This window comes from Apostichopus japonicus, chromosome 14, assembly GCF_037975245.1.
Source record: "Apostichopus japonicus isolate 1M-3 chromosome 14, ASM3797524v1, whole genome shotgun sequence".
Lineage (NCBI taxonomy): Eukaryota > Metazoa > Echinodermata > Holothuroidea > Aspidochirotida > Stichopodidae > Apostichopus > Apostichopus japonicus.
The window spans coordinates 531672-547085 of NC_092574.1; the positions used below are offsets into that span (position 1 = coordinate 531672).

The window sequence follows — 15414 nt, forward strand, 5'->3', positions numbered from 1 at the left end:
ACACCCAGCCACAGCAGAAACAACCGAAATCTCCCAAGAAAGCGAAGGCTACGACCACAGCGACCAAGAAAATTCCCACCGATGAAGCACAGAAAACCCGACTACAAAGAAAACCCGACTACAAACCAGGAAGTAATGGAGACACCACTGAAACTGTAAATGACTCTATGGCACACCTTAAAAGGCAGATGTCTTTGGATGAGGACAACTTCATTTTTGTAAGACACAAGAAGAAAATACCAACACCAAACCTTAGCAAGGCAAGAACCGTAAGAAGCAAAAACAATCAAACCTGACTACTATATCGTCATCGTCATCATACTCTTTCTTGTTTTAATGGATCCAACAAAAAACAAAATAGAAACAAGGGATAATATTTCCTGTGAGTATTATAACATCGATAAGTATAATAATTTACCCCCTAGTAATGGTCTTACCATTTTCAATATGAACAGTAGGAGTCTTAACAAAAATTTTGATAATATTACCACTTTCATCTCATTACTTAATAACGAATTCTCGATCTTGGGCTTTACGGAAACTTGGTTGAATGACAATAATAATACATCCATCATCAATATTAATAATTATCGACTTGTAGAAAAACACCGCCATAAAAGAAGGGGAGGTGGGGTTTGTTTATACATTAAAAAGAACTATAATTACAAATGCAGAGACGATCTCTCTGTATTTAATGACTCAATTGAGTCTCTTTTCATAGAGATCACACCCCAAAATGGCAGTAAGCATTACGTTATTGGTATTATTTATAGACCACCGACGGGTTCTTATGACGACTTTTATTTTCATGTGCAAAACATTTATGGCAAATTAACAGAATCACGTAGTAATTCTTATATCATGGGTGATTTCAACATTAACTTACTTGACGACCACTTATCTACAGATTTCCTCAACTTAGCTTTCTCGAATAATTTTTATCCAGCAATAACAAATCCTACCCGTGTTGCAAGTACATCGTCTACTTTAATTGATAACATATTTACTAATGATAATTCTGCAATTAACTCAGGCATATTTGTAACCGATATTACCGACCACTTTCCCATCTTCCTTGACAATAATTCAAGACTTAGAATCTATAATAGAGATAGTAAACGTATTCGTAATTACAATATAAATAATATCAGTAATTTTATTTCCCAATTAGAATGTAAGCAATGGGATGATGTTCTTAATGAAAAGGATGCTAATGTATCCTATAATGTATTTTTTAATCATTTTAGTGATATGTACAATGACTGTTTTCCAGTGCAGGTTATTAATGTAAGGAAGAAACGTAAAAAGAGACATCCTTGGATTACTAGTGGTATATTAAAATCAATAAAAAAGAAAAATCAATTGTATAGACGCCAATTAAAGGATCCAACATCGAATAACAAGAAGGTATACCTTATTTATCGAAATAAATTAACAAATATTATCAGAACATCAAAGAAACTATACTTTCACAGTAAATTTATCGAGAGCAATAATAACATTAATGGTACCTGGAAAACAGTCAATGAACTCTTACATAAAAATGCCAGTCAATCGTCATATCCTGCGGCCTTTCACCATAACCAAAACGTTGTCACAGACAACCAGGAAATTGCAAATGGTTTTAACAATTACTTTGTAAATGTAGGCCCTTCACTGGCCAGCAAGATTAAACCCCTTGAAAAAGCTGAGATTTTTTTGCATAAAAGCAGAAATCCCAACCCAAACTCTGTGTTCATATTCCCGTGACAGAAGAAGAATTACTGAAAACGATCAACACTGCAATTAAACCCAAAAAGGCTGCAGGATATGACGATTTCAGTCCTGATATTATCAAACAGGCCGCTAAGTATATTGTCACACCACTTGCCCATATTTGTAACCTATCATTTAATACAGGTGTCTTTCCAGACAAGTTAAAAATTGCTAAAGTCTTACCAATTTACAAAAATGGCCAGAACAATGCATATGAAAATTACCGGCCAATATCGTTACTCTCTTGTTTTGCGAAACTTATAGAAAGTCTATTGTTTAATCGTATTTGTAGATTCTTGGACAAACACAACATTCTTAATAAACAACAGTACGGATTTCGATACAATCACTCCACTGAGCTCGCCCTGGCAGATGCAATTGATAATCTCTACAGTAAACTTGATCAACGTAAGACTTGCATTGGTGGTATTCCTAGACTTAAGTAAAGCGTTTGATACCATTAATCATTCTATTTTACTGAATAAGATGCACTTTAATGGTATAAGAGGTACTACTCTGAATTGGTTCGACAGCTACCTATCTCACCGTTACCAATTTACTGCGTATAAGTCACATAACTCTGATCTTGCCCAAGTCCCTTGTGGTGTACCACAGGGATCTATCCTGGGACCTCTGTGATTCATTATTTATGTAAACGACATATGTCAAGTGTCCAACATTGCAAAAGTTACTTTGTTTGCTGATGACACCACTATTTTCTTTTACTCTGACAACATTAGCATCCTACCTATTACTGTATCTAATGAACTAGAAAAGTTTAGTAACTGGTTTCGGTCAAACAAGCTTTCTATCAATGTCAACAAGACACACTACATTGTTTTTAATTCCTCCAACAACCCTCCTCAAGTTCACAACATTAATATGAATGGTACACCAATTAACAATGTTGACTACATAAAATTTTTAGGTGTATATATTGATTCAAAACTAAGTTGGCAACAACATATTTCAGCAATCTGTTCTAAGGTCGCAAGGAACATTGGTATACTCGCTATAATAAAACATTTCCTACCGACACACATTCTAAGAATGATTTATAATACGCTCATTCTACCTCATCTGTCCTACTGTTCTATTATTTGGTCTGGTGCTAACATAACTTGTCTTGACCGTCTCAATAAACTACAAAAAGGCGCAATACGTAACATAACACATGCTGCATTTCGTCAGCATACTAGTCCATTGTTTAAAGGTCAAAACCTGCTGAAATTAAATGATATTATAAGGCTACAACTTGCTGTATTTACGTATAAAGCATGGCATGGGCTACTTCCGGGTTCCTTTCATAATTTCTATACAATTAATGTAGAATTATACAATTATAATACCCGAAATAGACAAAATGCTCATTGCAACTTCTATCATACGAAATTAGGTACACGCAGCTTTCGCAACCGTGCAACTAAGTTATGGAACTCATGAAGCAATACCGTTAAATCTAAGGCTACAAAGAATTCATTTAAGAAATGTTTAAAAAAAGAATTGATATCATCATATTAAATTATGTAAATGAGTTATTTACTTCAGCAGTTTCTGTACATTATGTAACAAACATTCAATTTGTATTTATTAATTAATTTTTTTTTTCTTTAGGGAGTCTTCCACTTTGTTAAGCTTTTAAGCTTTATGGAAGACTTCCCTCCGCTTTGTACTTCTGTGGAAAAAACAAATAAATAAATAAATAAATCATATGCCCCTGCAACTGCAAATCTTGTATCCTTCTTTCCGCACGACTGACTCAAGAGCCTAAAGGAACACATTTGACCTTGATAGGCTATGCTGGTACATATTATAGCGAAACAGCACCTCTAATTTTAATAAATTCGCTCTCGGTCAGGGTTGCCACATATGACATTAGCCGATAACTGGCCAAATGACACAAATTTGGCATATTTTGAGCCCCTTTGGCTGATGCTTCCCACATCAGCTATTGGCCAAATCTCTGATGCCTAAGATTTCTGTGTGGATTTTATGTTTCCGTATCAGACAGTAAATCGAATTTGGCATATTTTCCACCGTTTTGCTGATATTTTGCCACGGGTGGAAGTATACATGTTTATGTTAATTGGACATTGGTCATTTGGTTTATTGTCCTTTCAATCTCTTAATGTATTCATGTTCCCAGTATGACAGACAAGGCGGACCAAACATGGGTCTATGAACGCAGATTTTCCCCAAAATCTCAGTCGATAAAATCACCATGAAATGTTCCATATACGGCTTAGATTGCACCAGAGAGCTTGTAGAACCCCAGAGCTTCCAGGGCCCTAAGGTGGGCCCTGGACCCACGCCTTTGGGACTTCCCGCTCTGCGCTCGTGATGTGTGCTGCGCGCACATCAGTTGATTCTCCGCAGCACCCAGGGGGCCATTCCTTCCCTGGACCCAGGGGCCCCCAGATTCATCATTACGCCACTGTTTGATTGTGTATGGTTCGAATGCTATTTTCCTCTTTTTTTTAGGTGGGTTGGGTGTGGATATGATTGGACCCCTTGCAGAGACCATCAATGGAAATAAGTACATCATAACCCTATGTGACTATTTTTCAAAATGGCTAGAGGCTGTTGCTGTAAGAGACGAAACAGCATAAACCGTTGCAAACTTTCTGTTTGAAACCATGGCCAGGTATATATCCATGTACTTTGTTTTTACTTTACATAACATACTTTTGAAGTTAGTTATGCAGACCTGCATTTGTTCTCAGTTTTACCTGTGACCCAGAAAGCGGCCAAATGGTTACAGGAATTTCTTGTAGTTGTTTTATAAGTTAATGTTAATAAAATGTTAGTGGGATAACGGTCAGTGCATCCAAGACCAGGTGTTATGTCAGTGCTTAACTTACTTGTTTGAAAGAAGTGCTAAAAGAATCTCCTGATTAAACCACACGGCCACTCTGAAGATGTCAATAGTTTACTGCATTACTCATAACCAGTACTTTAACAACTTGTTTAATTTTTCATTTATTTAGATTTGGGTGCATGAAAATTGTCATCTCAGACCAGAGAGGAGAATTTGTTAATGCTCTGAACAAGTCCCTGTTTGACATGACAGGGGTGGGCCACAGAGTATCCTTCAGCTACCACCCACAGACCAATGGGCTGGATGAAAGATTCAACCAAACTCTGCAAAATGCAAATGTCACTCATCAAAGTTGTCAATCAAAACCAAGATGACTGGGATGAAACACTGTCTTCCATTCTCATGGGGTACCGTACAGCAAAACATGGTTCAACAGGTCTTTCTCCTTTCGTTGTGATGTTTGGAAGGTTTGTAATAATTCAAACCTACCATTGCTGAATAGAGGTTTACATTTGTAAAGGTCATATACTGTACAGAGAAAAGCAATCAGAGACAAGAGAGTTTGGACAAATCCTGCATAGCTACACTGATCCTCTATAGGATAAAATCTCATTCGACACATCCCAGGTCCTGGGAAAAACTGCTAAATAGAGGACCATCAATAACCCTATTTAAGTTACAACACCTAAACAAATAAACAGATTAATTCTGTATATGGTACACTCTTCAGCAAGTACAAAAGATGAACATTCATTAAACTATAAAAGCATGCCAATTAATTAAGATACATGCAATTAATGCCACTGACATTGGTTTTGTTTTTCATATACTATATATCATATTTTGGGCTGGTATGCAATTTGGACCTATAACAGCACAGAATATACTTTGGTTTTATATTTCTGCTGGTTTGAGTATGTGATGTGACTCAAATTTATGGTTCCAGGGTCTTAATAGCGAAAATAAAATATAAAAAAAATTAAATATTCTTCAGTCAACAAAGTGTTGGGAATAATTGATTGTTAATTTATCTTCATATATCCAGAGAGCCATTGTTACCAGTCGACATTGAAGACTCCATTGTCCAACCAGAATCTCCTGCTGCAGCGATGCACAGCGGGAGAGGGTTTTACAAATCATGTCACAGTCGCAGGACATAATCAAAGGTTTTGTGAAAGAAAATATTGGCAAAGCCCGCAGAACGGCAAGAAAAAGAATTTTGATTAAAGGCAGCAATCAAAACAGGTAATTACATAATGCTATGTTGTGCATTGAAAACTGACTGTAGTTAAATGAATGGCAACATATACATTGTATTATGATGTTTATGTATATTTGCTGGATTTTGTTTTATTCAGAGCTTCAAAGTTGGTTCTAGTGTTCTTGTCCGGAATGCAGGAAAGGATGCCCGAAGAGGAGGGAAGTTGGAAACTCTTGGCTTGGTCCGTATGGAGTCAAGGCTGTGAATGAGAAAGGGCTGTACACACATACTAACAGTTCCACAGGCATTCCTTTGAAGAAGAAATAGGACCAAAATAGATTTTAGCTGACGTTCTCTTGTTAGCTCCAATCTGAAGAATGGTAGGTTGGTTTGAGGTGATCCTTGCAGCAATGACGAGTTAAGGAGGGTCGTTATTGCTTTTGGTGCAGATATCGTGCAACAAAATGAGTGGGCAGGGCTTAACATTAATAACTGTTAGCTCCAATCTGAAGAATGGTAGGTTGGTTTGAGGTGATCCTTGAAGCAATGATGAGCTAAGGAGGGTCGTTATTGCTTTTGGTGCAGATATTGTGCAACAAAATGAGTGGGCAGGGCTTAACATTAATAACTGTTAGCTCCAATCTGAAGAATGGTAGGTTGGTTTGAGGTGATCCTTGCAGCAATGACGAGCTAAGGAGGGTCGTTATTGCTTTTGGTGCAGATATCGTGCAACGAATGAGTGGGCAGGGCTTAACATTAAAACCTGATCTGCAATTGCTCACCAACCATATGTGGTATGACTAAAGTTTATTGGGCTGAGCAGGTTGGTTACCCAATGCAATGTTTTCAGTGCTATTTTGATTTTGCTGCATATTGATGAGATGTGTGACAAAACAGGGCTCAGCTGAAATTTCCTTATAAACACAGAATCGGAAGAAATTTATTCCATTTGAGTTGATACTTAACATAATGATACCTCATAGCCTGCAGGAATAGTCCGTCTCATTTTCTTGGCAGATATTTTCCATTTTCGCCCATGTTTGTTGCATCTCAATCATCATTGTTAGCTTTTTCTAATATTTGTAGAACCTTAATTACTATTAAGTGTGTGCAACCCCCCTTCCCTCCCCCCTCCCCCCACACACACAAACAAACGCATACACAAATTACTCATGTTACATCATGGAAACCATAATGCATTTTAACTTGGTTGATTTTTCATATATTGAACAAACTAAATATTAAGAAAATGTCCCTTAACATATTGCTAAATTCAAAAGGGAATTGCGATATAGCATCATTATGGTAATGTTGCTTTACCATTCCAATGTTGTTATGGTAGAAATGATATACTGCTTAAATCTTCCTGGCTTGCAGCCGACAATATCAGGAACTTGGCCAAAGTTGGTTGAGTTGATAATCTAACACACTGTCGAGACTGAGTTTGCAGCAAGAACAGCCATCAAATTACCATTTTCCAAAAGAGTGGTGTAGCTGGGATCCACATTGCACTTTGAATGTGTGGTTGGATTATTAATTTTATACAGGTTGTAAAACACTGCATGAAGTCACATTTATTCTTTCATCAACATTGATTCTATCATCACAGAAATCCTCATAGAGGCATAAATTTCTAGAATAGGGACTGATATTGACCGACTTAAATTTCATCTGATCTTGAATTTGGTATGACCTCTATGTATTAACATATTCCTTAATTAACAAAGAAAAAAATGCAAATTTGTATTCAGTATCCAATAAATGTCTCGGAGCATTTAAATTTTTATTGCAAGAAAGAATTTTTTAACAAATGGAATCGATATACATATGAACATATCCACAGTGTACTAACACAAATAATTGCTGACCTGTGCTGTGATAGGTTGTTGAATATAGCTGTTGCATGTAATCCATAAATTTAATTATTCTATATTTCAGGAACTTGCAGCCAGTATCATCAGCACAAACACACCAGATGAGGTTAGCAGCCCAAGTTTGAATATGATTCTAATATCCAATAGAAGAAATTTGAATTAAAGGTAGTCTGTATAGGCAACAAATTATAGCATACTTTTCTGAAGATTTCAAAAATTACATTCCTTGAGATTCTTATTTCCAGATTGGTCTCAGATATTCTAAATGAACACACAAGATGACTGAATGTCTCAGTGAGGTCAATTTCCTCCAGGGTGGTAATGACAACAGTTTAAAATGTTGACCAAATGTGACCGTATTGGAACTTTTGGCATATTTGGGGCCAAACAAACCTCTGCCCCCCTGCACAATTTCCCACCCCAACCTATGTTCTAGATTTATCTTTCACAATATATGTTACCTTCTTACAGGGAGAAACATGATCAAGGTCAATACAGCCCCACAGTTATTGCATATATATCCAACTCTTGCAAAGAGTACTGGTTTTTCTATTTCAAATTGAGTTTTCCGTTTCATTATTTTATGGATATAGATCCATGTTATTGTGAATTTCTTGATCGTGGAAAATCATTGGCCATGCTCGAAAAGTCACATTAAATATTGTTAATTTTTTTTATTTCAGGAACAAAGCAATCCTGTTACTGTAAAGGTAAGTAACCTAAGACAACCCATGCAGCTTTAGAAATAAATTCATTAAGGCAGGGATTGCAAGCTATGGAGGTGCAAGACTTCATGTGACTTGATCCTCCCCACCTGGAAATGTTGAAAAATGGAAGACTTTTACAGTGCCAGGACCATATCCTTGACAAACTCCTATGCCTTGAGAAGGGAAAATCCCAACCTATATGGGCACAATTGCAAGGGGCATTTTGTGATGTTCCAACCCCATCCCAAGGATTGGCACTTATTGCAGAATATCATAATTTTCACTTCAACAATGAAGGTTTTAAGTTTTATTATCCCCCAAATATACTAGATTTCCAACATGGGCACTCTCTTTGTCAAGTTCATGATACCTCTACTCCTTTCTCCCAGTAGCATATTCCAACAAATGGTTATTAAGATATGATGTGTTTATCATTTTACTTGATGAGAGTAACTTTTCAGCTACAGAAGCTAGTGACAGACTTCCAAGAAAGTGCTTTGAAAAATCAAGCAATCATAAAAAAAAATAGATACAAATGAAGGCTGCAACCCTAAACTTTTCCACTTATATTGATGAGCCACCCATGTCAGATGTAGATTTCCTACAAATCTAAATTTTCCTTCTTTTATTAGCTTCTTTGCAGCATCATTCAACACTATAATGGACATAGCTCTGAATTAATGGAAGTAATCAAAGCTCTCTTCCACGCAATTTCAACCTGAACTTCATTGGCCTCCTGTCTCGCAAGGTTGAAGCAGATTCTTCCAGAGTTTGATTCAACTGCACAGGAGGATGCATTAGAATTCCTTGGTGCAGTTTACACATCATCATGCACTTCTTGTAACCAAAGCCTGCAAACTTTTAGATGAGTAAGAGATATAGATCGTTCTGTGAAAAGCATCAAAGCAACACCAAAAAAAAAATAAGTGAACTTTTCAATGTATTATTTAAAATTATGCCATGTTGGCCCAAAATATGCAAATATTCAAATATGGTTACCTTTAGTCAAAATTCTATAAACTGTTTTTCTTACCGCTTTTGAGGAAATTTACCTCACTGGGACATTCAGTCATCTTGTGTGTTAATTAAGAATAATTTGGACTAAGGGCCTCCATGAAAGCAATTATAGCATCCTATAATTTGGGGCATATACAGACTACCTTTAACATTGAAACTGATTGGGAATTTGCTTAGGTTTGCAGGGAATTAGTCATTTTTGAAAGAGGTATGGCACCAGTTAGATCTGACTGATAAACTTGCATCAATACAAATGAGGATGCAGATTTTGTAAGGCTGGGTTTAGATGATAGTCTGTATTTGATTTATAAGTTTGTTGCTCTTAATAGTAAGTCTGATAATTTTAAGTAAAAGCTGAATGAAAGTTTTCATTTATACCTGATAATCCAGAGGGTAAAGGAACAAATGGAAATTGCAATAGAAATGCAACATTGTTGTAATGAGTAACTTATTTTTTTCCTTTCCAGGTACTTCTTCTTACATACAACAAATGAGATGAAGTGGACTTCCTGCAATGAGACTTGGCACTGTCGGGCAAACTCCTATCCAGTAATTCCAATATATCCTAGTAACAAGGGCTATATGTCATGCTTGAGTATGCAGGGGCACCTTGAGGTGTGTCTAGATTGCAAAGATCTTGAAGGCTTTTGTGAGTCCTGGTGAGTTCCTGCAAACTCCCTGTTTTTGTCATATTGTTTACATTCCATGCTGTTTTGTGTTATGTAAAATTGTTTCAATATGTAACACAATGCATTTTTGTGAAGTAGCAGTATGTGTGTTTATGAGTGTAATGCTAACAGCCTGTCTTTACGATAACTCAATAAACTGACAAATGAACAGGAGTCAAATTCTGAAACTATTAGTGATGTAAGTTAATGGCCAGAATTCATACGTTGAAAATTTTCAGGTTTAGAATCCAGCTTGAGTTGTAATGATCCCATTGAGCAGTTCTAAATACTGTATACAGGCATCTTTTCATATTGACTGTAGATCTCTGGTGTTATGTCTTTCCCAATTTATTGTATATTCCTGCTATGCATGAATATAAGTCATATATCGCTGTTGATCCAGCTTGTGTGAGGTCTATCAAACTCTGACAAGATCGTTCCACACTACACTGTTATTCATTTTGAAGGCTAAATCTGATAAAACAAAAGTCAGAACCAATGAGAATTTATATTTTTATTGCTGAATAGTCTAATTTGTAAAGGTAATTGAAATTTAGCAGTCTTCAAATATTATCTGTAGTAATTTTACTTACACACACTGCATGACACATAGACACATACCAAAGAAGTATCTAGCCGATAGATGTCATGAGACACAGAATCACAAACATTGTCCACTAGGCTTTCAGCGGTTGGAATAAATGAAGAGCATTTTCCAATGGGAAATTATTTGTGATGTATCACAAAGGAACATGTAAGCAATCTGATCTGTCTGGGTCTTGTATGAGCTTTATGGTGTTTTGGTTAGTAACTAAGTATGATTGTCACAAAATGAAGCTATATTAACCATGTGGTTCCCCTATGCTGAGGATCCCCTGTTCAGCTAACATTATAACGGCAGTAAAAGTATAAACGCCAAAGAGCAATTGATATTTACAATTGGGTAGTGCAAGATTCTGCTATTAAGGGCATATAGAGAAAGAGATATGAAAGGGTATATAGAGAATTGCAATAAAATCCATCTAATTTAAAAAAAAATGGGTAAAGCCCCCCGTCCCCCGACCAGTGACTGGAGTCTGTGGCGCTCCCCTGCCAACTAATAATGAGAGTCACTGCAATAAGTAATAAGGAAGATCATATATATAATTGCCAGCTCTGTGTGATGCAGTCTTAAGAAACACCACACCCCTCACCAGGGATTCAGGACTTGGAAAACCTAGTGGAATTGCCACTTTGAAAATGCCTTGTATCAAGTTGAATACATTTCTTATAAAGAAATAGAAAATTCAATGATAATCATGAAATGTTTGCAATGGATCATTTTCAAAAACTAAAAGTTTATTATTGCATCAATAAATGTATACCTTAGTAAGCACCAGATTTTGTCCTGGAGAATAGATCCCAATGGTTGTACAGTAGGTGCCCTCTAAATTAACAAATTATAGGGAGATCCACAAGCTCAAGAAATAGCTACAGTACTGGGATTCTCCCTACTTTCACTTGAGATGAAGACGCAAGTTCAACGCACTTTTCCACCACATATTAGGCACTGGTTAGTCTCCCATGTGAATAATATAAAATACTACAGTATATAGTATGGCAGATGTGGATACAGGTTTTTCAAATAGGCTTAACATGTATAGAGGAGAATTTCAACCACAACAAAGAATAAATATGGAGCAAACATAGGTTCCCATGAAAATATGTTAACATGTTAAATTGATGCATCACAAAGGGAGAGATATAGTGAAGTGTGGGGGTGGCAGGGTTGGTCGGTTTTTACCGCCAGGTAAAAACCAGGTTTTTACCGCCCGGTAAAAACCAGGTTTTTACCAGGAGGTTTTTCCCACCTATAAGTTGGAAAAACTGGGGAAAACCTCAAATTATATAGAATTCCTAAAAAATTCATGTGGAACTTGTGGAGGAGCATAGAAACTACAAGAAAATGGCATCTTATGGTAGGGGGTTGGGTTACATCCAAAGAACAGCCATGATCTATAACTTTGTGAGTTTACCGATTAGACTATTATAAATAATTCAAATAAATAATATATTGGATGCTCAAATCAACCAACTTTATTTTCCTATCGAGATGCATAATTCCATAATCTAGAGAATGGACAAGTATCAAACTGTTGGTGCCTCCTAGGACTATGGTTCATTATACATGTCACATTGTCTTGTTACATATATATATATATAATGCAACACCATCACAAAAACATGGAAAGTGAGCAAACATATTCACAGTGTAACTTTTACAACTCGCTCGCCAAGTAGATCTCTCAAGTAACAATGAAAACTACATAGAGTGTACTCTGTTAAATTATTGCAACCTACAGTATGAACTATGAACATGTTTTTGTGTCTTAAAATATAACAACAAAAAAATACCTGTATATTTTTGTGTGAATGGCTCGATAGGGCCATTGTGCGTTTAATACATTCATTGGGCCCATGTGCCTTACATAGTTTCAAAGCAGTTTCTATTGAGCACCCTGGATTGCAGTTCACCTGTTGCCTACTGTATAATTGACTGAACTGTCTGAGCACATAATAGGCCTGAAGAATTTAGGAGAGGTGAGTGTCCCAGTGTAGACCTATAATGGTTTGGATAATAGGCAATGCATACTGCTAAAGAGATTGTGACAGAATAACTATACATGTGCAATATGAAAAATACTATTTTTTCCATAAAAAGTAGAATTAGGTTGTGATAAAATAGCTCAAAATGAAGCTAAGAAACTCCCATATTCAATAAGATATGCCTGTCATGAAACAATATCGTGCCTACTAATGACCCTGCATATTATGGACAAGTAATAATAGTTTTCGAGACGGAGGTTTTTCCCGGTTTTTACCTGGTTTTTACCGCTTCGTGGGAAAAACAGGTTTTTCCCGGGAAAATGCCAACCCTGGGGGGTGGGGGACTGAACCTCTGAATACCCATGGAACTTCCCCTGTTTATGAATGTTATGATACTTGTCTATATAATTTTGTTTGTATAACCCCCTCCCCCCCATCATACTCCCCAACAGTGGTGATTTCTTAAACAAGCTTATAAGGCCTAGGCTGTGGACACACTGAGAAGATTCTCAACGTTTTTTATTTTAGGGTAACACCAAACAACAGCTTACCAAGCTTGTTGAGGAATTTGTTCGAGAATTGAAGGATGCACCAGAAAATAAAATATATATTTAAAAGTATTACTCTTTTCATATAGATTCACGAAGGGACTTTGTCAACCAGTGGACACTACTCTTGCGCCAAAAGAGTGAAAGATAACAGCTGGGTCCACATGAATAATGGCACATACACAGTAATTTCAAAATCAGCAATAGACAGTAGCAATGTATGTGGTGCATTTTATAAAAAGGGTAAGATCTGTTGCTATTCTTCTCCAGACAAAAGAATTTAAATGGTTATATTATGATACAAATACATTGGACGTGGAGAATCAAAATTCATTAAGAAGTTAAGTACAGAGAATCCAGTTTTTTCCTTATCAGGTGTTTCAAATGCTGCTATTATTCTGAACCTTCTTTGATTTGTACTATTATTCCACCCTTGGAATTGTGGCAAATTGCAACCATTGGTTAAATGGACCTTGCACTAATTAAAATGCTTAAAAGCAGTCTGTATATGTAGCTCCAAATTATAGCATGCTATAATTGCTAGAAGTTACTTTCATGGAGATATTTACTCTCCAACTTGTTCTCAGACATTCCAAATGAACATGCAAGCACAGGATGTTACAGTGAGGTAAATTCCTCCAGGGTGGTAATAACAGGTTAAGAATTTCTACCAAAGGTGACCATATTTTGAAAATCAGCATTCTTACAACTATAGTTTGTTATTTTCTCCTGAAAGTGTTGATGATATTGACTTTATGTATGCCTTCTCTATTGTCCATGGGCTGGCAATTGTGTCCTTTAATCTGATGACCTTGACATGTGCATGTGGGTATGTTTGTGTGTATGTGCATTTGTATGTATGTGTGTGAGTGACTTTGGCCTGCAGACAATTAGTTAAAGGTGCTTGAACTTTAACCTCAATATAGGTAGACCTTGGTGAGAAGATGATCCCTTTGACTTGTTTTCATGGAGGACAAAGGTCATTTGAGCTCCACGAAGGGTGAAGTCTGAAAACTTCAAAACACAATATCTCAAGATGTACTTTTGCCTGATCTTCAAACTTGTTAGATAGCCCTTTGTGAATTGATGATTGCTACATTTTCTATGGAGGTCAAAATGAAACAGAAGCTAAAACTCTGGAGACTTTGTAAACATATGATCATTGATATCCCAAGAAGTAAAAATGCATGAACATCAAACTTGCAGGTATGGACTGCAATTGGAGATGATCCATATTGTTTTTCATGGAGGTCAAAGGTTGATTTGAAGTCAACAGAGGTCAAAGTCCAAAAACTGCATGAAAGAACAATATCTCAAGAAGAAAAATTGCTAGAACTTGAAACATGGTATGTAGGTAGCAGTGGTGAGTAGGAGATGTTGCTTCTCATTGAGGTCAATTAACTTAATTCACTTGAGGTAAATAAAGAGATGAATAAGTCTGGTCACCGAAGAGAGAAAATTGAACTTTAGCCTTATATGTGTTATGTACATAGCAATCAATGCTAAGACCCTTACACGTCTGGCCATAGCAATATGTAAAATCTTGTATTAAGAGTTAATTAACTTTCTGATGTACAAGTCCATACTAGAAATGTTAAGTTGATTCACTATGTAAGTATAACACTTCACACAACCTTATGCTGGGAACCTTCTTGTCATATCATCCTTTCTAACAGATAAGTATGGGTGTCAAAATGTTTTTACTTTTTTTCTGCCGTGGTATAATCAGCTTTACCTTTCTTAGCTTAGATGGCTGATATTGTACAACACCTGAATGAGATAATGTCTGGCAAAATAGGGTAAGTGAACTATATTTCCAACTTTGCTGTATGTACTTTACTTTCTATGATTTCTGTCCAATCTTATCATGCAGATTATATATAAGGGATCTCCACCAAACTTATTATAAGTGACCTAATGAAAACAAATCTCATTGGTTTGGTACTTGTCGATAGCATTCATATGAAATGTGATCTTCTGGATCGCACATGAACTAACCGATATAGAATTATAATGTAAGAATGTCCTACATTTAGTTGTGATAGAGTGAGCAAGAGATCGTAGTCATGAAGTACGTGTTAAACCAAATTTTCCTAATAAGATATTATGTTTTGACTTTGACAGATCACAGTGGCATGATGTGTTTCTAACTGGAAATATGCTGAAGTATACTTCACTTGTTGGTGCAGGGACAGTGTCTGCAAAAGTTTGTTGTAAACTTTAACGGTTTAAATCTTGAT

At 36.3% G+C, this 15414-nt stretch overlaps 1 protein-coding gene across 1 annotated transcript in view; it reads left to right on the top strand.

Moving 5' to 3' along the window:
• The window catches only part of LOC139979390 (gamma-adducin-like), a 481086-nt gene that overhangs the window by 418800 nt on the left and 46872 nt on the right, over positions 1 to 15414 (top strand). The window contains exons 12-21 of the mRNA XM_071990137.1: positions 4743 to 5040; positions 5619 to 5818; positions 5932 to 6154; positions 7713 to 7813; positions 8332 to 8358; positions 8988 to 9103; positions 9840 to 10031; positions 13264 to 13417; positions 14924 to 14973; positions 15299 to 15380. The gene's annotated coding sequence lies outside the window, so the exon portion shown is untranslated. The remainder of the gene's footprint in view (positions 1 to 4742; positions 5041 to 5618; positions 5819 to 5931; positions 6155 to 7712; positions 7814 to 8331; positions 8359 to 8987; positions 9104 to 9839; positions 10032 to 13263; positions 13418 to 14923; positions 14974 to 15298; positions 15381 to 15414) is intronic.